This window comes from Amblyomma maculatum, chromosome 1 (genome assembly GCF_055883805.1).
Source record: "Amblyomma maculatum isolate TAMU_Amacu chromosome 1, ASM5588380v1, whole genome shotgun sequence".
Taxonomy (NCBI): Eukaryota; Metazoa; Arthropoda; class Arachnida; order Ixodida; family Ixodidae; genus Amblyomma; species Amblyomma maculatum.
The window spans coordinates 251049130-251075744 of record NC_139344.1 but is presented as its reverse complement, the minus strand read 5'-3'; the positions used below and the strand labels follow the sequence as shown (position 1 = coordinate 251075744).

Below are 26615 nucleotides of genomic sequence, written 5' to 3'. Positions count from 1 at the left end.
CGGACGGCATCAAAGGTGCCAGCAAAGACGAGGCGTCTTTTAACGAAACAACCTTTACTGCAACATCATGAAGAAACGGGCAGTGAAGCTGACCCGGAGAGAATACAGACACACTCACACAGCTGGTGTCTAGCGTCGTGCCAACGGCGCGTCAAAGTAGTCTCTATCAGGGTTGCCAGGTCCAAAAAACGAAAAGTCGCCACAAAAATGGGAAAAGTAGCCAGAAAGTAGCCAAACAGAGGAAGAGCAATAAAAAGTAGCCAAAAAGGAGCCATGGGGCCATGCATGGGTACTATAGCATGGGGCAGTAAATAGAGCGCCCACTGCAAAAAGACAACCAAAAACATTGACGTTCGTTTAATAGTCATTTTATTCCAACGCGCGTGAAGAAACAAATGCCAGTTGCGTCTTATAGCAACTAAATCACGTAGAAAAGATTTCTGAAAAAAAAAAAAAAAAAAAAAAACTGGCTGCGTAAGACTGCGATATTATATAAACAGACGTAAAACTAAACTGACCAGATAAACACACATGTTATCAGAAACTTCTCTGCGATGATTAGAAACAGTATAAAATGCATAAAATTATGTCCACGAAAATGTAAGTATAAAATGTTAGTGGAGTTGGACGTCTCAAACAATGGCTACAAAAGGAGAACACGACGAAAGGAAACTGCAACCACTCAGGTGCGATGTTCATGCCTGCCGTAAATAGTTGAGTTGACCTTCTCAATCATGGTTTGGGTTTATCAAGGATACGGCCAATGTGCAGGGGGTGTTCACATGATCACACACACTTCTTGATCATACTAGGCGTTGGACGGGAACCTTCGGTTTCTCAAGTATAATATTACATTATCGAGAGGCGTTTACCTTGCCTAGAGATATAGAAATCATTCTTTCATAGGTATACCGAGTATATTTGTAAGCTTCCTTGACACCAGTGCCTAATATAATGTTCGGCGAATTGCGGTCAATGAATGGTTGTCCGCGCTCCTTGATCGCATTGAAAGTGCGCAACTGTTTTGTTTTGTGAACAAAGTATAAGTGCAAAAAGCACTTTCACACTGATGAGACAAACCTATGGACGGAAGATGCACTCATGACTAATTTATTGTCAGCGGGTGCACGCTAAATAAGACCTACTGCACGCAAATATGCACGGGCAAAGAAAAACATTTCGAAACAGTTCGTGGTAAACCTAGTTAGTGTGTTAGCTCTGTTGTGATTTTTATCTAAGTTTGGCTAGTTAGCATAATGCTTTTACATTTGCCCTTAGTTTGCCATCTATAATGCAAAGTTTGGCTTTAAGTGTAGTGAAATAATTAGCACTAATTAATTTGGTTCGATAACTACCACAACTCATTTGCACTCAACCTAAGCTTTCGAAAGGTATATGACGATGCATATAGCTCACTAACGCTAACTAATATGGATTGCTAACTAATTCAGAGCATTTGGAGACAGCCTAAGCTTTTCAACGGTGTATGACTTGATCGTCTAGCTCAAAGTTTGGTTTTATAAAAAATTAAATAATTAACGAAGATTAATGAGGATCGCTAACTACCACAGTGCCATTACACTTGGCCTAAGCTTTCCAGCGGTATATGACTCGATGCTTCAGCGCAAATTTGGGTTTCAAGTGCCATTTACTAAATATCATTTAATTTCGCCCGTAGTTGGTCAAAATAAGTGTATAATTAACCAATGATCCAAACTCAAGGTTTATCACGTGACATATACCATGCTTAGCCAAGATAGCTTGAAAGTAGCGAAATAAACTAAGCGGCCGCTTTGACTTTTTCTGATCTTAAAGTTCAAAGCACCAGCCTGGGTCGTTTTCTCGTTTTGCGAAAAAAAAAAAAAAGTAGCGAAATAGACTAAGCGGCCGCTTTGACTTTCTCTGATCTTAAAGTTCAAAGCACCAGCCTGGGTCGTTTTCTCGTTTTACGAAGTTTTACCGCGGTGACGGAGTTCACGCTCAAAAAAAAAACAAACCCAAACACAGACAGCAGAGGCAGTACTAGATCCGCTACTTTCAAATTATCAAGGGATTTTAGTGGATGAATGTTAAGAGCGTCCCCTTTGAAACAGGGTGGGGACAGTCGTCACCATGCAGAGTTGGTTGTATTGCAGCGCTACCGTTGATAGATTTGCTATCTGTCTATCTATAAAAACGAGCATCCTGAATAGCGCGCAAGCGGGCTCGTTGGAATAGGCGAAAATTTTTCAAAGTAGCCAGAAAGTAGCCAAGTAGCCAACCTAAAAATTTTGACGCCAGGCGGCTCAGAAAGTAGCCAATTTGGCGTAAAGTAGCCAAATCTGGCAACCCTGGTCTCTATCTCAGCGGAGTCGGCCGCTGCTTTTTATAGTTTTTCCAGTTCACAGGGAAAGGGTAAACCCTCACAGGAAAGGGAGAGCCAAACATGTTGGTTCACGACGAATGACTCAATCGCAGGTGTTCCGAACTCATCTCCTCCACCTCCTGCAGACAGGAGAGGGCGACGCTCTCTCCCTCGAGCTCCAGGCTTGGCCAGCTTTTGCACACACACGCACGCACACACATTTGGCGCGTGGCAGGAACACGCTGAGACTTGTCGACGGGAGGAAGCGTTGCGCGGCCGATGAACGGCGTCGAAATGGCCGATCCGCTCGCGGTTCTGCCTGTTGCTATGCGGTGGCCGCGTCAGCTGTCCCACTTCTCGGGGGAGAAACGTAACAACAGGTATGTTGGTGTGTACTTTTACTGCTGAATGCTTGTGATAGGCTTATAATTTACTCGCCTCCAGACTGCCTGACGACAAACGCGCAGGCTGTTGTCAGCTAGCATGTATTGTTCTTTCTTTCCTTCCTTTTTTTTTTTTTTCAGTTCACTAATTGACTTTCGCAGTGAAATAAATAAATCATTTTAACTTGCGCAAATTAGTGTAACAACACAGTATCTGGGCTTCCTTTTTACTGCTGCTTATTTTAGACGCAAAAAACAACCGCGGGAAAAAAGAATCCAGCCGCTTACTGCAGTATAAAAGTATCGTTAACGTCCTGACTGGCTTCTATCGAAAAGCACAAATTGCTCGAGGGACAGTTTAACTATTCAGCTGTTCAGGCAGATTCAGAATAGTGAGAAAACTGGAGCGTGCTACAGGTGCCTTAAATGTAGTCAGAATCAGCTGACCGCGTCGGATTTTTTTACGCTGCAATTCTGTGTCATAGATCTGAGATATCATCATCATCATCAGCCTGATTATACCCACTGCAGGGCGAAGGCCTCTCCCATATTTCTCCACTTAACCCGGTTCTGTGCAAGCTGTATCCACTTGACCCCTGCGAACTTCTTAATCTCATCCGCCCACATAACTTTCTGCCTCCCCCTGCTACGCTTTCCTTCCCTTGGAATCCAGTTTGTTACCCTCAGCGACCATCGGCTATCCTCTCTTCGCACTACATGTCCTGCCCATGTCCATTTCTTCTTCTTAATTTCCACTAGAATGTCGTTAACTTGAGTTATTTCTCTGACCCACTCTGCACGCTTCATATCTCTTAATGTTACCCCTACCATTTTTCGTTCCATAGCCCTCTGGGTTGTCCTCAACTTAAGTAGAACTCTCTTGGTTAGCCTCCACGTTTCAGCCCCATAGGTGAGTACAGGCAAGATGCAACTGTTGTATACTTTCCTCTTAAGCGATACCGGTAAGCTGCTAGTCATAATCTGCGAGTGCTTGCCAAGTGCGCTCCATCCCAATCGTATTCTTCTTGTTATTTCCTTTTCGTGGTCCGGATCTGCGGTTACTACCTGTCCTAAGTAGACATATTCGCCTACTACTTCCAGTATTTCGCTACCTAATGTAAACTGCTGTTCCTTCCCGAGGCTGTTGAACATTACCTTAGTCTTCTGCATATTGATTTTCAAGCCTACCTTTCTACTTTTTCTGTCTAGGTCATCAATCATTATTTGCAGTTCATCCCCCGAGTTGCTTAGCAAGGCAATGTCATCAGCAAATCGCAGATTACTGAGGTATTCTCCATCTACCCTTATCCCTAACTGCTCCCATTCCAAGTCTCTGAATACTTCCTCTAAACAAGCTGTGAATAGTACTGGGGAGATTGTGTCTCCTTGCCTAACACCTTTCTTTATGGGAATTTTGTTGCTTTCTTTATGTAGAACTATGGTTGCTGTGCAGCCACTATATATATCTTCCAGCACTTTCACGTACGGCTCGTCTACCCCCTGATCTCGCAATGCCTGCATCACCGCCGAGGTTTCAACTGAGTCAAATGCTTTTTCGTAATCAATGAATGCTATGTATAAGGGCTGGTTATATTCCGAGCATTTTTCTATCACCTGATTGATGGTATGGATATGATCGATAGTAGAGTACCGTTTCCGAAACCCTGCTTGATCCTTTGCTTGATTGCAGTCTAAGGTTGTCCTGATTCTATTAGCGATTACCTTAGTAAATACCTTATACGTAACAGACAGTAAGCTGATTGGTCTGTAATTTTTAAGGTCCTTAGAGTCCCCTTTCTTGTGAATGAGGATAGTGTTTGCATTCTTCCATGCTTCCGGTGCCGTCGATGACACCAGGCACTGCGTATACAGGGTGGCCAGTTTTTCTAGCACGATATCCCCCCCCCCCCCCCCTCCGTCCTTTAGCAAATCTGTAGTTATCTGATCCTCTCCAGCTGATTTCCCCCTTTTCATAGTTTCTAGTGCTTTCTTGACCTCGTCCTTCGTCACTGGTGGAACGTCTGACTGTTTTTCCCTACCGCCGATCTCATTACGGTCCTGACTACTTTGGCTACTGTAGAGATCTGTATAGAACTCCTCGGCTACTTTGACTATCTTGTCCATATTAGTGATGACGTTGCCCGCCTTGTCCCTTATCGCATACATCTGGTTTTTGCCTATGCCCAAATTCTTCTTTACCGCTTTAAGGCTTCCGCCGTTCTTTACAGCATGCTCAATTTTCTCCATGTTATACTTCCTTATATCGGCCACCTTGCGCTTATTGATTAGCTTTGATATCTCGGCCAATTCGATCTGGTCTGTTGGATTGGAAGCTTTCATAATCTGCCGTTTCTTAATCAAATCTTTCGTCTCCTTAGACAGCTTACCGGTATCCTCTCTAACTATCCTACCGCCTACTTCTACCGCGCACTCAGTAATGATATCTCTGAAATTATTGTTCCTTGCCTCTAGGGTAATGTCGCCATCCTCAGTTAGAGCTGAATACCTATTCTGTAGCGAGATCCTGAACTCTTCTGCCCTCCCCCTCACCGCTAATTCGTTGATGGGTTTCTTTCTTACTAATCTATTGCGTTCCTTCTTCAGATTTAGGCTAATTCGGGACCTCACCATCCTGTGGTCACTACATCGAACTTTCCCGATTACCTCTACATCCTGCACAATGGCGGGGGTTGAACACATTATGAAGTCGATTTCATTTTTAGTCTCTCCGTTAGGACTTTTCCATGTCCATTTCCGGTTCTTCCGTTTGCTGAAGAAGGTATTCATGATTCGTAAGTTATTGCGCTCTGCAAACTCAACTAGTAACTCCCCCCTGCTATTCCTAGAACCAATGCCATAGTCACCTACTGCATTGTCTCCTGCCTGTTTTTTCCCTACCTTGGCATTAAAGTCGCCCATTAGTACAGTATACTGCGTCTTTACTTTTCGCATTGCCGATTCTACATCTACATAGAAGCTTTCAACTGCCTGGTCATCATACCTACATGCAGGTGCATAGTCCTGTACAACCTTCAGTTTATACCGCTTATTAAGCCAAATTACGATGCCTGCAACCCTCTCATTAATACTATAGAATTCATCTATATTACCCGCTATATACTTATTGACAAGGAAACCTACTCCTAGTTGTCGCCTCTCTGGTAAACCTCGATAACACAGTACATGCCCATCCTTCAGTACAGTATATGCCTCATTCGGCCTCCTAACCTCACTAAGCCCTATGACATCCCATTTCATGCCCTCTAGTTCCTCTAACAGCACTGCTAAACTAGCTTCACTAGCAAGGGTTCTAGCATTAAACGTTGCCAGGGTCAGTTTCCAATGGCGGCCTGTCCAGCGGAGCCAGGCTTTCTTAGCACCCCCTGCTGCGTCACAGGTCTGACCGCCGCCGTGGTCAGTTTTTCCGCAGCCGCTGGTGACTGAGGGCCGGGGTTTTATGGAGCTTATCATAGGAGGTTGTGGCCAATTACTGCACCAGGGTGGCCAACTCCTGTTCTGGTGAGGGAGTGCGTTGCCGGAGGTGTTCACCGGCATCAGGTCGCACCCCAAACCTGTATATGCAATTCCATCGACACGCGGAGTTTTTTTTTTTTTTTTTTTTTTTTTTTTTTTTTTTTTTTTTTTTTTTTTGTCATGCGGTGGAGAATTGCGCGGCACCGGGATTTGAACCCCGGTCCTCTCTCATGCGAGGCGGATGTTCTACCGCTACGCCACCGCTGCACCTGGGGAGGATCGTGTAAATGGAGCGATTATTCTATTTACGATGCCGTTGAAAGTGCGTCTGCAACGATGTTTAAGGGAGGCATACTGCAACAGTGTTTCCGCAACAGGACAGACATCCAGAACGATGAGAGGAAGGAGGAGCTCGAAGCCCCTCCCCTTCTTCCAATTGTTAGCAGTGCTCTTGTTGAGCATGCGCTGCGAGTTACCCCTCCCCCCCCCCTTCACACACACACGCACCATGTAGGTATGAAACAAGAAACGCCACGTGTCCCTCCCGAAAAAAGAAGTATAACAGCAAGCTATCACGTGTCTGCAGCACATACCTTCACTTTATATGTACTTTAGGACAATTGGGAACAGCAAGTTTTTCTCTTTTTTTTTTTTTTCTGACAATGGTGGGCGAAAGAGGCATTGTATCACTGCGCCGAAATTAGCAAAGCGATCGTTCTCGCAGGTCGTACCAGCGCCGAAAATGTTCACTACGTAGAATGTATGACATTTCTGCTATTTGTTTCCCTTACCAACGTGCTGTCTTTACAGAAACAGGCACATTAGGAAATAGATAACAGCTTCGGACAAACGAGTTGGAGCCCCAAAATCTTCGGTGCTCAGCCTCGCTTTTCTGAAGTTGGAAGTAGCTCCATGAAAATTTCCGCCGATTCGACCACAGCCACACGTAATCGATTTCATAATGCAGTGCTTCAAGAATACAGTGCAAACATCACCGGACAACCATTCCTTGGTGCAGTGGATTTCAGCGGCTCCTGATACACACGCTGTCTTACCATTGATGAGGAACCCTACAGTATTTCATGATCAAATGTCAGCCACAATGACCGAACGGTTTGTAGTCGAGAGGACAGTGATACGCACGAGTAGGTGCCATTACGAGTCGATTGCAGGATCAAGGTCTTCGATGTGCTTCGCTAGATTTTCCGAAGCGCTGTTGGGGACAGACGATATTGGCGTTTTTCCATCGTGGTCGCAAAGTTGTTTGCCAGGTTTGTCGCAACGGACGTTTTCAAGAGCCTCTGCCACGCACTGACTAAGCACCCCCCCCCCCCCCGCCCCCTCTATTTTTTTCCCTTGTTTATTTTCCATTCTGCACGTCGCTGTGCATATTGAGGCGACCCAAGAGATGGCGAGGTCCTCGAAGTCACGGCACTAAGGTGAAACTTATGGGGCCACGACCATGAGCCCGTGCAACGCGCCGAACGAGACGACACTAAATTCTCTATTTGACGGGCTAACCGTGCGTTTCAGGTAGAAAACAGGCAATGCACAATGAGATCGCCGGACACTGCCGTTAGCAGCTACCTGTCTAAAATGCGCGACGATAGCGCAGCAGCCGCTCGGAGGCCCGACATGGTGGCATAAGGCGTATACACCTGTTGTGAGCTAATCGAACTGTCTGGCCGCACTCAATTTCTTCGTGATAGAAAGTTTCCCGCTGTTAGAGCTTTTTTTGTTATCTACATAAAAAAAAAATTGTTGTGGTTAAGCTCTGGTTGCGAAAGCAACGGCGGAAGCTTCTTTTGCCTGCTACATTATTCCCCTATCACACCCTATCAGTGTAAGGTGCTACATTATTGGGGACACTTCAGTTCATGCTTTTAGGGTATGACGCGAGAGCGTAAGTTACCAGCCCTCATATAAAGTCGCGCTGCAACCTCGCCGTATGGACGTGCCTGCGTGTCGTATAGGGGTAACGAGAATGCAAACGGTTCTGGCAGACTGATTCTGATATCAACCCTTCCATATGAAAGGAGCGACCCGATTTGGCAGCTCCTGCCCGTAGCATAGGGGTAACGTGAATTCAAATGTCATGGCAGGCTGATAGAGGAGGTCGAGGAGCAGGGGGATCCACGGACCACGCGAAGAGCGGTTAGACCTGGCGTAGTGTCACAAACCCCCGCCTTTACGGTCAAAAGAGGCGAGGGATCCCATTTACAGTTACCCGTCGTCCCTCTATGAGGTTTGAGAACACATTTAGAAGTTAGGCCGATCAACCCGTGAAGTACGTGTGCCGGTGTGTGATTGAGGAATAAGTTCCAAGAGGTCGCTTATTTTACAAACAATTGAATGTTTATAATTAGCAGTCAAAATTATACTGCGTAATAATAGAGTAAAATGAAAAAAAATAAAACGCCATGACAAGATATTGATAAAAGACGACAAGTTAAATGACGAGGAAAACCCGACAATGAACAAAACGCTGCGATAAAAAGAATACTATAAAGATAACAAAGCATGTATTCTAGATATAATAAATATGGTCAAAATTCACATAAAAAACACAGCGTAAAATATTATTAATTCAGGTAAAGGTTAACAAGAGCGAAAATAATGTTCGATTAAACAGTCTGTGGAAAAAGGAATTCTTACGGCTTTCTTGTTAGTTGAGGCGTCGAAGGCTGAGTTGATCGGTAGCGACGGCCGTACAGGGGAGGAGAACGATGCGTCGATCACGGGCCCGAGGAAACACAATACGCTTTCCCGGAGCAGCCGCGAGAGTGGCCCGGAAGTCTGAATCTTCCCAGAGCGCACTGGCGTGGGCGTGCGGCTGCATGCGTTTTTATGCTCTCGGCTGTCTACGCAGCGCCCGCGTCAAGGCCGCGCGGTCGCTGCCCCATCGGCTTGTCGAATCCCGCCCAGAGGAGCAGCGAGGTCCCGTGAATTTCGCTCTATCTCTGAAGTAGAAGGTCCCGCAACTACCGCTGTATAGGTGAGGCAGCTTGTGACACTGCCCCCCACTGCAGAATATTGCCTCGGAATATTCTAGACATCCTCAAGGGCTGAGAACGACGTTATTACGCCCCGCAGATGGGTGCAGTAGATTGGGTCCGTTCGATGCACTGAAGATCGTTCATCACTCACTACGGTTCATGACGCGCACCATATACGCACTGATCAGAACTCGCACAGCACCACAACACTGTAGTTCGTCAGCCATGTCTTGAGCACATGTCACAAGTGACTGATCACTGATAACAATCAAGCGAGCCTAAATAGACAGGCACATCATATACGATTTTCATTACACAATCAACACGATGCAGCTAGGTAGTAGTGCAAGCTGAACAACTATTCCAGCCGGCTCATGTAACCTGCCCCCGCGTTCTCGCTGCCTTTAATATACTCGACACGGAAGTTGTATTCCTGAAGCTTAAAACTTCTGCGAAGAACGCGGCTGTTCGCAAATTTTGTTTCTTTTATGAACTTCGAAGGGTGGTCCGTTTGAACGAGAAACCTTCTCCAGTAAAGGAAGAGTTGAAATTTCTCGATTACCCAAACGAGTGCTAAAGCCTTTTTGTTGTCGGAAGTGAAGCTTCTTGTGTCTTCTGTAGGGGCTTGGTGAGGGATTAGAAAGCTCAATCTCTCCAGCGTCTGTGTCTTCTTCTGCCGAAATTACTGCACTGACAGCTGCCACGATTGTCTTCTTTCCTTTGCTGGTATTTCTTGAGCATGTTGATGTGGAATATTTTTGTGGCATGGCCCAAATCCACTTCATAGTCGACATCGCCCCTGCGGCTGATGATCGAGAAAGGACCCTTCCATTGCATGAGCAGCTTATTGTGCTCTGTGGGAAGAAGAATAAGAACCTTCTCTCCCGATTTGAGTGAGCGTTTGCGGCTCTTGATGTCATAGTAGCGGCTGTAACGCTCTCCTGCACGCTCTAGCTCTTCGTGGGCAAGTTTACAGGTATTCTCCAGTCTGCCCCGTAGAGCAAGCACATACTCGTACGTAGTTCGCAACTCGTCAGGGATGGTTGCATTAGTCCAAAGCTCTCTAAGTACAGCCAGAGGTCCACGCACTTTTCGCCCATATAAGAGTTCGAATGGGGAAGAGCCGAGGATTTCTTGGGATACTTCCCTGTATGCGAACAGGAGTGGAGCCAGGTAGCGATCCCACTCGGCTGGCCTCTTCTGACACATGCGCTTCAGCATTTGTTTAAGCGTGCCTTTAAACCGTTAGACTAGGCCGTTCGCTATTGGGTGGTAGGGAGAGGTATGCAGCCGTTTTACTGACAACAGACGGCTAAGCTCTTTCATTACTTCGGACGTAAAATTAGTGCCCCTGTCACTGAGGACCTCTCTGGGCACTACTACACGGGAAAACATTTCGACAAGAGATTCGGCTACCCTTTCGGTCTCGATGCTAGGACCCCCGCTGTAATGCCCTAGTGGCGCTGCGGGTATTGTATGAATAAAGAAAAAAAAAAGTGCGACTGCATCAGGGTACCGAGTGGCATAGTCCACCATGATCAGGATGTACCGATTGCCTTGAGCGGACTTCGGGTTGAGTGGGCCAATGATGTCGATCGCCACCCTTTGAAACGGGGTCTCAATGACGGGCACTCGGACCAAAGGCGCTCGTGTGGTGTGACCCTTCGGAGTTGTGCGTTGACATAGATCGCAAGAAGGAACGAACCGCTTAGCGTCAGCCTGCATTGCGGGCCAGAAGAATTCTGTCTGAAGCTTCAGTAGGGCTTTCTTCGCGTCTTGGTGGCCTCCCATAAACCCATCATGTGTCAGCTTGAGAATAGCTGATCTGTACTTTTGGGGCACAACTAAAGTGTAATCCCCATCGGACTCGGTGACGTATTTCTTCTGAAGAACGCCGTTAGCAATTAAAAACTGGTGGCTACCCTTTCCCTTCTTCCCTTGTGGCGGGCCCACGCGATCGAAGCACGAGCGTAGGGCTGCGTCATTCTCTTGCTCTTGAACCAACTCTTCGCGGCATATACTATATAGAGGCCTTCTAGGAATTTAAGCTTTTTCAGCGTTTTATCCTTGCACGCCTGCGCTCTAGTCACTACCGGACAAGCTTCAGCAGCATCCGAAATGGATGCGGTGCTCTCGGTGTCAGGCGTTAAATCTTCAACTTTTACTTCAGTGGACTTCGTAGTCTCGCTTTCTGTTGTTTTGTGCCAATTTGGATCGGGGTCGTCTGCTGGCCTAGCACCTTCCACATTTCCCATCACCAAATCGTAAAAGGGATTCTTCATACACTTAGCAAGAAGTCGGCCCTTAAAGTACGGGGTGTCGACATCGACCCAAGCTTCTGAGCAATAGGACTGAGCGGTCAAGTAGGTAAACTGCAGACTTCGTATCGGTGATATCTTCTTTCCGTATTAAGTCCTTCCTTATACCACCACTGTGTTGCAGCCTTTGTCACTCAGGACTCGGACTGTCTGGCCCCCAATCATGCCGGCTACGACAGGTAAGCATTCCCTGACTACGCATTCCTTACTGGTGAAACCAGCGTTGATGACGAGGATCTTCCCTCCGTCCTTACGTTGGTATCCGTTCTCAATGCATACTGCAGCGGACTCCCGATTTTATTCTCTCTGGTTTGGTGCCCCATTTTCCCAGCATCTCCAGCTTGGATGACCTGGCTTGCCACATTTGTGGCATTTCTTGGGCGGTCCCGATACGTCGGAGGTGGCGGCTCGGCCATTTTCAGGGCGGTGTCCCGTGCTTGAACAAATAAAACATTTCTTTTCATCGCTGCTCTTCGCATCCGATGATTGAAGCAAATGTTCCTTTCTCTCGGTAGTCTTGGAGATGGCGTTCTCTGCCTTATTCTTCGGGGCGCTTCGCTTTCCGAAGTTTGACCAGCCATGCGCCCCCACACACTTTTCTGCCCTTGCTACTGTTTCTCCGGAGAATGTGTCCTTCTTTTCTTTCAAAAACATTTGCAGCGGAGTGGCGCAGTTAGAAAGAAACTGTTCCTTTAGAATCAGGTCAGAAAGATCTGCGTACTCTTTCTTTGTGTCGACAGCTCTATCCATCTGTCTAGGAAGTTCTGAAGACGCGTCACGAACTGTCAACACGTTTCATCGTTCCGGGGACTAGCAGACCTGAATTTTTCTCTGAACCCTTCCTCAATCATGAGTGCCTGCCGGAGCTTGTTGTAGTCCAAGCACTCGGACGCAGACATGCGACTAAAAACGCTGAGTGCTTCGCCGCTTAAACACAGACTAAAGGCTGGTTCACACTGGCGACTCGCGGAGGTCGCGCGACACGATTCGTTACGGAGGGGGCGATTAGTCGCGGAGGGGGCGACCCGAACGAGTCGCCAGCGACCTGTTTGAGGGAGTCGTCATGGAGTCGCTCGCTGACCGATTTCTTGCGACGCGACTTGAAGTCGCAAAGCTACTGAGCCAATCCGCAGCGCTTCTGCCTCCTTCCAAGGCGGGAAAATTCAAGAGTGCATGCGCGCGTGTGCACGATCGGCTTACTGCGCCCGCAGTTGTTGGGCACACATGTTAAGGAGCACTGCGAGAGTGAAGCGTACTAATTCACGTTTGTACTCGTATCATTGGTCATGTGCTTGACGCTCGGGCATGAGGCGATTTCGTGATCTGCTATTTCGCGAGAACGCTAACAACAGCGCACACACCACCGCCGCTTCTGTATACGTCGAACTATAGCGCGTTGGCTGTCGAACCAGTCTTAAACATGGGGATAACCATAAGATCATGTTCTTTGCTGATAATTTCACATATTCATAACCGAAATGAGTCCGAATTGATCTACCCCGAGCGCGGTAGCAGAAGCCGTAAAGGCGCGAGAGTCGGCTCTTCGTTCAAATCTCGTTCGGAGGCAGGTTTGTCGTGAAGCGAGTCGCATTCCGGTGTGAACACTCCCTGTTGATCGACGATCGTCGCAGGTCGCCCCCTCCGTGACGAATCGAGCCGCGCGACCTCCGCGAGTCGCCAGTGTGAACCAGCCTTTTCACACTGGCGACTCGCGGAGGTCGCGCGACACGATTCGTCACGGAGGGGGCGATTAGTCACGGAGGGGGCGACCCGAACGAGTCGCCAGCGACCCGTTTGAGGGAGTCGCCATGGAGTCGCTCGCTGACCGATTTCTTGCGACGCGACTTGAAGTCGCAAAGCTACTGAGCCAATCCGCAGCGCTTCTGCCTCCTTACAGCGCGGGAAATTTGAAGAGTGCATGCACGATCGACTTCCTGCGCCCGCAGTTGGACACACATGTTAAGGATCACTGCGAGAGTGACGCGTACTAATTCGCGTTTGTACTCGTATTATTGGTGATGAGCTTGACGCTCGGGTATGAGGCGATTTCGTGATCTGCTATTTCGCGAGACCGCAAACAACAGCGCACACAACACCGCCGCTTCCGTCTTCGTCGAACTATAGCGCTTAGGCTGTCGAAACCGTCCTAAACATGGGGATAACCACAAGATCATGTTCTTGGCTGATAATTTTACATATTCATAACCGAAATGAGTCCGAATTGATCTACCCCGAGCGCGGTAGCAGAAGCCGTAAAGGCGCGAAAGTCGGCTCTTCGTTCAAATCTCGTTCGGAGGCAGGTTTGTCGTGAAGCGAGTCGCATTCCGGTGTGAATACTCCCTGTTGATCGACGATTGTCGCAGGTCGCCCCCTCCGTGACGAATCGAGCCGCGCGACCTCCGCGAGTCGCCAGTGTGAACCAGCCTTAAGGGCTGTAGCCCACTGGTCGCGAGGCCAATTATGACTCTCAGGGACACGCTTGAAACGCATGAGGTAAGCGTGAAGGACGTCTCTGCCTTTATTAAAAACCGGCATCAGCTTGTGCGGGCTTATGCGTTCGGGCCGAGCAACCTGACCCTCCCCCGTTTCTGACCTTGTCTCTCCGACGCTATTAGCGCCAGTTGCCGGATTATTCGGTAGGTCTTGTCGAAGCATCAGTAACTCCTTTCCTTTCTCCATCTCCGCCATACGGATTTGGGCCTTCTGCGACTCTAGTTCTGCCCCCTCTTTCCGCCACGCACGTTCCTGATTGCATTATTCTCTGCGACAAGCTCGCTCCTGATCTACCCATTTGAGCAGCTCTTGACCCTCAAAGACAAAACTTCGGCCATACTCAACAAGTTTTTCCAACTCTGCATCAGCCGTGTTAGGGGGAAAGCGTTATGCAGTGCTAGGACACAACACTAAATAAATTACACCTACTCATCTCTCTCTCACCGACTCTTGGTTGACCAGTCCTGTTCGCGGACGCCAATTATGTCAAACACCCGCCTTTACGGTCAAAAGAGGCGCGGGATCCCCTTTACGGTTACCCGTCGTCGCTCTATGAGGTTTGAGAACACATTTAAAAGTTCGGCCGGTCAACCCGTGAAGTACGTGTGTCGGTGTGTGATTGAGGATAAGTTCACATAGGTCAGTTCCTTTACAAACAATTGAATGTTTATAATTAGTAGTCAAAATTATATTGCATACTAATAGAGTACAATAAAAAAAAAATAAAATGCTACGACAAGATATTGAGAAAAGACGACTAGTTAAATGACAAGAGGAAAACCCGACAATGAACAAAACGCCGCGATAAAAAGAATACTATAAAGATAACAGAGCAAGTATTCTAGATATAATAAGTATGACCAAAAGTCACATAGAAAACACAGCGTAAATTAATTACTGTCAGGTAAAGTTTAACAAAAGCGAAAATAATGTTCGATTAAACAGTCTGTGGCAAAAGGAATTCTCACGGCTTTCTTGTTAGTTGAGGCGTCGAAGGCTGAGTTGATCCGTAGCGGCGGCCGTACAGGGGAGAAGAACGATGCGTCGATCGCGGGCCCGAGGAAACACAATACGCTATCCTAGAGCGGCCGCGAGAGTGGCCCGGAAGTCTGAATCTTCCCAGAGCGCACTGGCGCGGGCGTGCTGTATGCGTTTTTATGCTCTCGGCTGTCTACGCAGCGCCCGCGTCAAGGACGCGCGGTCGCTGTCCCAATCGGTTTGTCGAATCCTGCCCAGAGGAGCAGCGAGGTCCCGTCATTTTCGCTCTATCTCTGAGGTAGAAGGTCCCGCAACTTCCGCTGTATAGGTGAGACAGATTGTGACACGTAGTATTGCTTTCGCAATAAAATTTAACTATTAATCAGGGGGCTTGATCATTACCACGGCTTGTTTCGTGTATTGAGATACCAAACACTGATTTCGTTAACTGCAGAGAACAACATATACGACGCCTACCATGCATGGCCCATAGTTACGGCCTGCAGCTAATCTTTTTATCCTGCTATAGGGGAACCGAAGCTCAAGGACAAGCAGGCTCAGGTGTGCTATCACGCTGTAAGCAGCAGCGCACACTTTGTTTTTCCGAAAAGCACGCAGGCTCAGAAGTAGTAAAAGTGTAGTGGTGATTTAAGGTGACAAAAAAGATAACTGTGATCTTTGACCGCATAGGTATATCTCAATGATTGCCGACCAACTCCAAGATGAAGCGACTATACACCGAGCTGAGCCGGGAACCCAGAAGGAGAAAAACAGCAGAGGTTTTAAAAGCTCAAGGGCAGTCAGTCCGATCGACGCTTGGAAGTGCAGCTTAGATTCCGCCAAACTTTCGTGATAATATTTTTACTAATACAGGGCGCCAGAGTTGCACGCCAGTTGCTTAAGTGCTCAAGTTGCTCATTGGACAAACAGAAGCAACAACCACAACTTCGAAGTTGATATCAAATCACGCGCGAGCTGAAGATAGGCGCCAGCGCTAAACACATTAAAATTATCACGCACAATTTAAAGTCGAGCTTACAGTGATTCAATAACAAACAACAAGGGAACGGTATTATAAAGCGGTCGTCGAATAGTCGACTGAATCTCTTTACCTAAAGTATCATCGAGTGTTCGCTAACCCACGATTTGTGCCCAATTACTTCTTTTTCGGATGGAATGGATGGCAGCTCGCAAGGTCTGACTTTATCGAGGTTTGTCTTCTGTTTGCTAATGTATACGGTGTGATCCTAAACATGGCACACCATGAATGGCACCATGATCAGATATCAATGCCCGGCAGCTGTCGCAGTTTGGCTCCTTCAGCTACCCTCGCAAACGTCAAAACCAAAACCACGCGCGCCTAAGGGAAACCGCGCCAAATCTGAATTCCTTGAAATTTGAATTCCAAATTTGAAACAAAGAAGCACGCCGCAGACGCTAATATCGGCACGTAGTTCGCGTGCGCATTCTGATACAGTGCTGAAGTAAAGCTTACCGTGATGCCAAGGTGCAGAGCGCCAAGGAGCCGCCTTGAGGGAGGGGTCCGGATGGCGCTCGTTCGCATGCCGGCACGATTCCAAGGATCCACTGCAAAAGAGAGTAACCGCCAACTGTTTACGTTCGCGGCATTCACTTTCGTACCGGGAGAAATACCAGTTTAGGTTAGCATTCAACCAAAAACAGGATTAAATTCAAGAATTCTTTAAAAAAGGCAATGTACTGAGAAGCCTGATGCTATTCTTGCCCCGTCCTTCGCCGCCGGCAGCGTGCGTACACCTGTACTTCGCAACGTCAACCTGGCGGTGATAAACCAAATGTCTTCCTGTTCACTCTAACATCGTTTCCCATAAACTGAACCAATGTTCTGGCTGATTGTCACTTTGCCATTTCCGTACGTGTCAACCACGAAGTACGCCACTGTGGAAGGATCCGATCGAGTTGATGTCAACCATCCTGTGCACTGAAATCTCGACCGACGCCTAATCAGTCCATGACAATAAGAGAAAATAGTTAAGGATACACCTAAGCTCTGCCTTAACGGTAAGACGCGAAAGTGGCCTGTGATGTTTTCGACCAACACACAGACTCATTGGCATGCGTTACTAGCGGGCCTCGGTTGAAACCTTAAACCCTTGGCATTTGTTAAAGGCAAATAAGCTCAGATATGCAACGACTTTTACTTCGCCTTTAATTCACTTTCCCTCCAGACTCGCCGTGGTGGTGCAGTGGTGGGGCGCTCGACTATACTGTACCCAAGGATGCGGGATCGAATCCCGGTCGTGGCGGCCGTTTTTCGATGGAGGCGAAATGCCAGGCGCCCGTGTGCTGTGCGATGTCAGTTCACGTTAAAGAACACCAGGTGGTCGAAATTTCCGGAGCCCTCTACTAAAGCGTCTCTCATAAACTGAGCCACTTCGCGACGGGTTTTCGGCTGAACAGGAGCCTTAATGCTGTATCTAATTAAAACCATTACAAGTAGGAGGTATGAGATAAAGCAGGGCTGTTGGCGGTAACTTCTTTTTTTTTTTTTTTTTTTTTTTTTTTTTTTTTTTTTTGCGCGGCTGGGATCATATACCAAAGAGTGGAGAGTTGGGCTTGTTGGTTTACGACCATCGTGAAAGTTAACGCAGGACGGAGCAAGGACACAACACAGGCGCGTCACAACACAGCGCCTGTATTGTATTCTTGATCCGTCGTGTGTTAGAGCTGTTTCCGCCATGATTGAATTATACAGCTAAACTCAAATGTTGGCTTCTTTTCATTGGCACCTAAAGCTTCAACGAGGCCTTTCGCACAAAATAAACTCAGCCTCGCGAGAAGGAACACGCGGCTGCTTGTCGGTGTCGCACATTCATATCTTCTCCTCCTGCTCGCTCTCGTTCCCGCTCGACTCGACTCTGACTTAGTTAACCGCAGCCGGAAACAGAAATATAAGACCAGTATGGCCTTTTCTGCTTTGTAACTCCAGTGTGCACCTCTTTACCACTGCTCTTTAATTTCGTGCACGATACCTATAGTCGCCGTGCTGACACATACTATCCGAGTTCAACGAGCGAAGCATACACTGCTGGCAGACGCCTACAGGCTAGCAGAAATGTTCCTAATTAATACTCACTGAGTATATATAAGTTTATTAGAGACTAAAATAATGAATCAATATTTAAACCACATAAGTTGGGCGAGTATTTCCAAATATAGTTTCTGGGGGATCACAACAAACACTTTCTTTTATACACTGCTGGCAGACGCCTACAGGCTAGCAGAAATGTTCCTAATTAATACTCACTGAGTATATATAAGTTTATTAGAGACTAAAATAATGAATCAATATTTAAACCACATAAGTTGGGCGAGTATTTCCAAATATAGTTTCTGGGGGATCACAACAAACACTTTCTTTTATACTAAATTTGTATTTTTTTTATTTTACTTACTGCGTGAGCGCACATAAGTGACCGTGATTTGGTTTTTCGCTCGGGTTTCGCTTTCCTGTATAGCGTGGAAGAAAGCTTCGGAATTATGCCAATCTTTCGGAAATTACACCAACTCAGGTGAATTGAAAGTTAAGCTCAACCTGGTTAGTAGCAGTTGGCTTATTTTCTGACTTATTCAGAAAGTAAAATAAGCCGAGTTGACGTGGACCTTTGCTTCGGATAACTATAATCAACAGTTCAACTTCATCTCGCGTGGGTCACCGCGTAGGATCACATTATGTAAAACGTATACTAGTAAAAAGATTGGTGCTAAAGGTACGCATGTTCTGCACTCTCACTCGGCAGTCTACTCAATTTTGTTCTCGTTGAGCTCCTTATTGTCCGTGGCTGGTTACGACAGCATTTATATGACACCTGCCACATGAGCGGCGTTGGGTGACCCAATGTTTCTATTTCTAACATTGCATTTTATGTTGCACCGTGCCAGCTGTATGATGTTTCTATGTTTCACTTTACAACAATGCCCACTGGACGCTGTAGGTATCTGAATAAATAAAGCAAGTCAGCAAATAAACCTCCTTCGTAGAGCGAGAAGCTGTTCCTCGGAAGTAGAGTGCGCGCCAGAAACGCGTGTGGCAGCACCTGATCGGCACTTCAGCAAATGCTAAACTCGAATAGCTCGAGCTCTATCTACCCCCTCACCTTTAAAAAAAAAAAAAAAAAAAAAAAAAAAAAAAAAAAAAAAAAAAAAAAAAACGTTAGCGTAAAATTTCGTATACCGGTTACGGCGCTCAGTTTCCAATACGTTTCGGAAAACAGTGGAGAATAGCAGGCGGCGCAATCAGGTCAAAGTGGAAGACTGCGAGACTGTTTGCCGAGCCGAACAACCCATTCTCATGACTGCTTGGGCGCACGGGCCTTATTACTGTTCCCTCCTCGATTTCATTCAATAGGCTAGCCTTCTGTCGTTTGTTTAACAACTCGCCCCCCATTTTTTTTTTTTTGTTAACTCTCTTTATATGACTTGAGGCAATAAACAACTTTATCAAAAAAGAAAGAGCGCGAAGCCACTGAATTTACCGACGCACATATGTCTGCTGGCGTACGCCGCATCCATGGATGGCAATATCCTCGTATATTGCGTCCATCGACGTAATATACGAGGATAGTCTACCATGCATGGTTATGAACTGTAAAGCGCCGTATATGCGCAGCAGTTGCGTTTTTTTTTTTTTTTTTTTACTTTACTTTTTGATTTTGGGGATGGAGATTTTTGGACCTGACTCCATGGTTGCTATCCATGGCGAGGGAATCGGATCGACGTTCGCGCAGAAGTTTTCTTAAGCAAAACGTGTTTTTTCGGCCACCAGCTGTCTTTGGCTTTCATTTTTCCTTTAAGGGAATCTAAGTACGACTACCGGGATTCCCAATTGTTATTTCCTTATTTCAGAGAGAAGTCGGCTTGCAAAGCGGTTGAGCGTATAGTAGCTTTTTGTTGTTAGTATCTACCTCGGACGCAACAAACACGATTTCGTTACATGTTATGACTTGGCCCAAACGGTTAAGCAGTGGTTTCACACACGCCGACAGCATCGAAATTAAATCTGCTCGTCTTGTCGCTGCAAAGCTCGCGAGAGCTGGCTGTTGCGTTAATAGTCGTTCAAGGCTTAATTAATACAAATAGCGAAACGAGGTTCAGCGGTGGCTCTGTGGTTAGGGCTCTTGACTGCTGAGCCCGAAGGCAAAAGTTGGATCCCAGAAGCGACGGCCGCGCTTCGATGAAGACGAAGCTGAAGCGCCTGTGTATAGAGTGCGATGTCAGCGCAAGTTAGACTCCCAAGCATTCGATAAATTTCCACAGCCCTCCAATACGGCGTATCTCATAGCCGACGCCACCTTTGGATGCTAAACCCCCTATACCATATGAAAATTGAGTTGTTATGCTCCAGCTAGTATTTCTTTGCTGCTGTTTCTTTGGTGTGTACGAGAATGTACAAGTGCGGACAGAAGAGCACGCTTTTACGTTCAAAAAAAAAAAAAAAAAATCAAGCCTTCTGCACCGGAGGTAACAAAACAATATTTGTCCAAGTGAGAGGGCACTGGCGTCTACTACCGGATCGCGTATACCATTACTGCTAGTTTAAATTATGCAAAGCGTGACAAATTTTAGAAGGAAATAGCGTGCTGTGCGCACCGGTACGCGCAGGATATAAAAATATGCATTATGCTTGACAAAACATGCAGGCGGATAAAAAGAAACGATCCTAACGCAGCGGTGTTTATAAATAAAGCGCAACAAAATTTGCCTGCCGTTAGATTGTGAACTCGGATAAACATAGTGATAATTTGTTGATATTACTGGCGCACACCACGCAAACGACAACAGTGCAGCACTGTACACAACTGTGTAGCGTTGTGCATGGTTTCAAGAACTGGATTTAGGTTTGTCTTTGGGAATAGCGTCTGTAGCTTGGGAAGCCGGTTCTCAGCAGAGCCATTTGAAGCAAAATTGGTCCACGTGTGCTCTGATTACATATACTTTATCTGACAGTTCTGTAAGATGTCGAGTGCACTTGTTTCTGACCTCCAAAAACAAATTCTACAGGTCTTACGTTTATACCATTTCCATTGCTGTTTTTGTATCGTTTTATGAATGAAAACTGAGGCTTAGTATCCGGAAATCATGACAAAATAAACCAGGGAAATGCAGAAAAATCCTTAAAAACCAGATAATGCCTTTGTTTTTGTTCTGGTTTTGTGATCTGAGACATCCCATCATCAAAACTTCTTTGTCCCCATAGGATGTGCACATCTCGTTCTATACTCTGGGTTGTATTCACCTGTACGACACAAGTGACAGTACAGAGCATTAAAAATTCAATAGGCTATAATGGCTTTTTACATGTATGAGAAGGGATGGAAAAACATGATGAAACAATGTTTGTTTGAATAGTCCGAAAGGGTGACCCGGGAAGAAGTGACAAAGAAGACCTAGAGGTTCATGTCGAGGATGTCAAAAATATCAGCGGTCTAGAGAAAGACCTGTAAAGAAATAAAAATATCGCTTGTTGAAAATATGAAGTCGTGTGTTTACAATTAGAACCCTTATGATATGACCATATAGGGAACCATTAGTGCACAATGAAGATATAGCTGTCAACTAAAGGTAAGCCTTTCCTTACATTAAAATGCGTTGCGGGGCTCAGTTGGTCCATGCTCGTAAACTTATGTAAAGCGCAACACAGACACCACAATCAGACAGGAGCGCCCTGTCCTGTCTCTCTTGTCTGATTGTGGTGTCTCTGTTGCGCATTACATAAGTTTACTTTCCTTACATCACTACCATTCCTTCTTGTATAAACTAGGTGTGCAGCAGTTCTGTGGAAGCAGCACCTTTATCTGTCACTGCAATTAATTTATGCGATTACACTAACACATTGCTGAATCTGTGCAACTGAAAAATTATGCATGTCTAAGCTCAACATATGGGTGTCTCAACTTGTAGCTTGCTGATGGTGATAAGAACGGGTGATAAGCGACCTTGGCTATCAGGGGCATGCCAAAACCGCTGTGGCTCAATATATTGACCCCCTGCAGCATCGAGGGAAGTCGCGTTTTCAAATATATGGGTTAGAGAATGGGGCCCAGCTTGCTTTTGACAATCATATTTGGCTTGCAGTGAGGACCAGTTGGTTTCAGTCTTGGTCTTATGGGACCCAACTGCTTTCTTCCCAGACAAGGCTGTTTATCACCTTGACCCTATGGGGCCCAAATGCTTTCCTCCTAGTTCAAATGGGGACCAATAGGTTTCCAACTTGGTCTTATATGGGGCCAAACATATATTCCACATATTGAACTTCTGGCTGTACCCCTGCAAAGGAAGCTACCTTCTACAACTCGCGCCCCCACGATCACTTTCCGCGTGCGGAGGCGGCTCGACAGGACACCGGCTGGCGGCGTAAACGCTGTAAAATTGCGTGACGAGTTGAACATCGAGTCCGCTTAAAAGCGCCCTTCGGTCTGGCAAGTTGTCAACGTGCGCGCGTGCGCGTACGCCTCGGGGATCGGCGCACTAGCGGCGAGCGGTGCAGCACAGCTGCAGCTGAGTGGAGGTGCACACGCGTGATGGCGGCGGGCAGCACGTGGCTGCAGGAAATGCGCTGCTAGAGCCTTAGTGCATCGCATACTTATCGAAGAATCTCTCCTTTTGGTACATTGTATAATATCGAACTACACTCTACCCCAGGATATATCGAACTCCAAGGATCACGAATAGTTCGTTCGATATAGCGATAAATTCGATGTATAAAATATGCCAACCAAAGAGCTTGTGTGGCCCATAATTAGGCTTGCATATGTGGTGTACCCACACTAGCAGCGCGCTTCCTGTTTCGATACGTGGCCCACAGCTCGCCGCAAGTGCAGCCTCTAGCGCTCTCAGTTTTCCATAGGAACCGATCGGGGTATCAGAGATCGCGTCTTACGCAGCATGGTGCAAGTGTCTTTGGGGTTGGGGTTGACATCAAAACTGCGGCCAACGGCGCTTAGTGAAAAGCCGCTGCGGTCTTAGTTTGTTACTGGTGCACCGTCAAACTGTGGTTAGGCCACAACCTTGCAGGTTTCAGTCCGCGTGCTAGATTTCTCTCTGGCGTACTTCGCCACACGACATCGCTGTCGTGCTGCAAAGCCACCCGAACTGTGTCGGTGGTACTGCGCGGAAAAGCAAACCTATTATATAGTTCTGTCATTTTCTAGGCCTCCAAAATCGCTTCCAAGGACAGCAGAAGATAAGCATTTTTAAATGACGCTAAAAATTCGGGTGAGTCTCTGCTAGCCTCCTGACGAAATAGTTGTGAAATTTGACTAATCGAACTGTCTTGCGCTTCCCTTACGTGTTCGCAGTATAAAACGAAGTACTACTGCGATTGAATTCAACTTGGCAGGTGCCTACCACTTTCCATTACCGGAGTTGTTTCGCGAAGGTGATTAAAATATTTCAATTAAAATAGGCTTCCTAGGGTGTGGAGGTGCTTGGGTTATGCGGAGTTTAACTCCAGAGCAGACAAGTAAAATGTGCTATTTATGTTAACTATAGTAAAAGCGTGTTAATTAATTTTTAGAGCTGGATTTCTTATCGCTACAGGGCTTTAAAAAAAAAGAGTTTTATTCGTTTCAAACGCTAATATTGCACCGTCTCGTCTATGAATTCCCAATGGCCTATGTATGCACACACCTAGATCTGCTCATTATTTTTTTTTTTTCAGTAAAATACATCCACCGCGGCTGTGAATGTGATTAAATATATCGCTGAAAATATTTTCTTCTATGTGGAATACCCCACGCATATTAAAGAATGTTTGAAACGTTCGCCTTTGACACGCGTATAACTGACCGCTCGATCATGCACAGAACGTAGCCATCGATATATTAGGCCAAGAACCATATATATGCACCCAGGCGCCTTCATATTGCAGGTCGTCAAAAATTGGTTCATGCAGCCACTTTTAAGCGCAGTCAGTCGATCGAGCCCGATCCTGCTTGGCTCGATCACGTCCCAACCAAGATCGAGATCTTCAAACGAAAACGGGCAATGGCATTTTTTTTCCCTCACGGATAACCAAAGAAAGATAAGTTAATGAAATAAGAGTATAACTGCTAACCTAAAATTAATTTCAGGGCACGACAACAAACTTTTAGACAATTCTGCCTGCTTAATTATACACAAGCAAGCACACAAATGTGCCATCGCAACGTTCGCCGGCTAAAGATATGACCCTTCAAGCTGCGCGTTCTCGTACGGCTGACGAAAGTACGTCGGCTGAAAAACCGGTTTGACGAATCGAAACTTTCATTGCATGGAGAAAGAATTTTTTTTTTTTTTTCACAGCTACTAAGTGAGGGCAAATTCACAATGAGAACCGGAACCTTCCTCCATGACAGAAACAGATAATGGATGCCTCTTGTAAATGGCGTTCTGTGATGCTCGCTGGCTGCGAAGCTGCTACCAGCAACACGCAAGCAGACGACATGCCGTGTCGTCTGCTACCTTCCTAAGGCGGCATCCAAATAACCTTGCACTTGACCTCACCAGAAACCTCGGGCTTAAATACATAAAAAAAAACATACTGCACTGCGTTTTAGTGTATTGAGCGCTTGTGTTTGGTTTTTAAAGTAAAATTCCAGCAAACGTTAAGTATTTGATAGTTTTGATACTGTAGTTGCCAGATTTTTAAGTTAGTTAGGTTGCCAGATTTTAAATAAACAAAAAATAGATGCTAACGTAGCTTGTAATTACAAGTTATAATTAATAGGTTTTACATGGTTTGTGCAAAACTGATAAATTTATTGTAAATATGCTTAACAATTTTCAATGTTGCCTAATAAACACTGCAAATTGTGCGCAGCGTTGCTAAGTTTTCATGTTAAATTTTTTTTTTCCTTCCTACCTGTTCAGCAATTCTAAATTTTTTTTTATAAGCAGATATTTCTAGTTTAATATGGCACCATGCATGAAAAGCCTTTCTCGCTCCGATCAGATCTGAAGCTTTATATGTTTGTTTGTTTGCTTGATCAGAGCAGCTGAACCAAGGTCAACACCGTGACCAAGGTAACCAAGGTCTACTATGGCTGAACCACAGTGCTACAGAGGCTATGGCAGAACAGTCGGGACTCGGGACTCGGACGCTGTTCCTGTCATGTGATGTCACGGCTCGGTGTGAAGACTGTTTGAAACGGGCAAGTTCACACTTCTTTCCATCGTATTTCCAAGCTTTTCATGCTCAGTTCATGATACACAAAATGCCCAATTTTTTTCTGCGTGAGGAAGCAGCTGTTCTACAATATTATTTTAGCCTGAGTTTTTCTGCGATTTCAGTCGCACAGCGACAGAAGGGCACGCCGCTCCCGTTGCAGAGCGGCTGCGACAAACTTCGAACATGTTGGTCGCACGCCGACCCGATGCGTTTTTTTCCGGGATCTGTAATGAGACGCGTCATGTAAAGCGTCGTTTTGTGCTCGTATTGAGGTTTAAATGTGTTTTACGGTGCTGCAAGTTGTACATACAAGCGGCGCTGAAAAAGCTGGGTACCGCTGGCGTGTATCTAGTCGAAGTATTGCGTTATTATTGTTTGCAGTACAACTGGAGGTGTACGCGCCGGTTCGTGCTTACCGTGAGATGCTGTGATTTCCGGACTACGTCCTATGCGAGTGCTGTGTGAAACTACGAGGGTGCTGTGATGAGTGCACTGATGTCCGGACTTGTCCATTTATGTATGATCGGCGATGTTTCACGTGCATGTCATGTTTATTAAGTGCAGTGGTAAGTCCAAAAACGTCGCGTAAAGAGAGCGCCTTGGGAATTTATTGACGCGCGCTGTGGAACAGTCAGACGAAAATGTCACTACAGAGCTCAAAACTCTGAAAATACGGTATTTCTACAAAGTACACGCCTACTGTTTAAAGTTTGTGCGCTTTGAAGCTTTGAATTTAAACGGCAATAGTTAAAACCTTGCACAAAGTTGGGAATGCACATAATACAGTTCTCGCATGTTGGTGTGGACAGAAAAATAAGTACCCAGCCCGAACCGCGCGAGATGCGCAATACTACATATACTATGGTGAGGCTGCCAAAAATAATAAAAAAAAATATGCCTATGCCCGTGCCACTAAGTATAACAAACAGGCTTTGCGCATTACTACATCAATTATGGTGAGGCAACCATAAAGGAAAGTAGAATAATAAGCCTCTACATATATTATGGTGAGGCTACCCAAAAAAAAAAAAAAAAAAAAAAATGTGCCTCTGCCCGTGCCACTAGGTATAACGGCAGGTAAAATCGCTCAGACTGCTGTAAAATATTAGCTGCCAGGCACAGCACCTTCCTAAATGCTCAGGCTTTGTACTAATATTGGAGGCCACTTTATCATTAATAAAGGAACGAATATGCTTTGCGTGTTAATGACGTGCTTTTTCAGTGTATCATGTTCTTTTTTTTTTTCCTTTGCTTCTTTTGCTTCTTCATGTTAGACGAACACAAATGGTATACTTTAAAGCTCGTCAGTCTAAAGTTGAATATCTGCCATGCATGAGGCAGCTGTAATGCTGGAAAGGCTGATGTGTATAGCATGTATGTACACGCTGCAACATCTCAGCGGTGCATTTGGCCACTTCCCCCGAGGTCGTGATATTTAATCCC

The 26615-nt window shown here is 46.0% G+C and overlaps 2 long non-coding RNA genes across 4 annotated transcripts in view; one reads left to right on the top strand and one right to left on the bottom strand.

Annotated features, from left to right (window-relative positions):
* The window catches only part of LOC146206202 (uncharacterized), a 542419-nt gene that overhangs the window by 86085 nt on the left and 429719 nt on the right, over window positions 1-26615 (bottom strand). The window contains exon 4 of the long non-coding RNA XR_014704390.1: window positions 16482-16573. This is a non-coding gene — a long non-coding RNA (uncharacterized LOC146206202). The remainder of the gene's footprint in view (window positions 1-16481; window positions 16574-26615) is intronic.
* Window positions 1-26615, top strand: part of LOC146206217 (uncharacterized) — a 308042-nt gene that overhangs the window by 268813 nt on the left and 12614 nt on the right. For all 3 annotated transcript variants that reach the window (XR_014704391.1, XR_014704392.1, XR_014704393.1), the window contains one exon: window positions 24995-25155. This is a non-coding gene — a long non-coding RNA (uncharacterized LOC146206217). The remainder of the gene's footprint in view (window positions 1-24994; window positions 25156-26615) is intronic.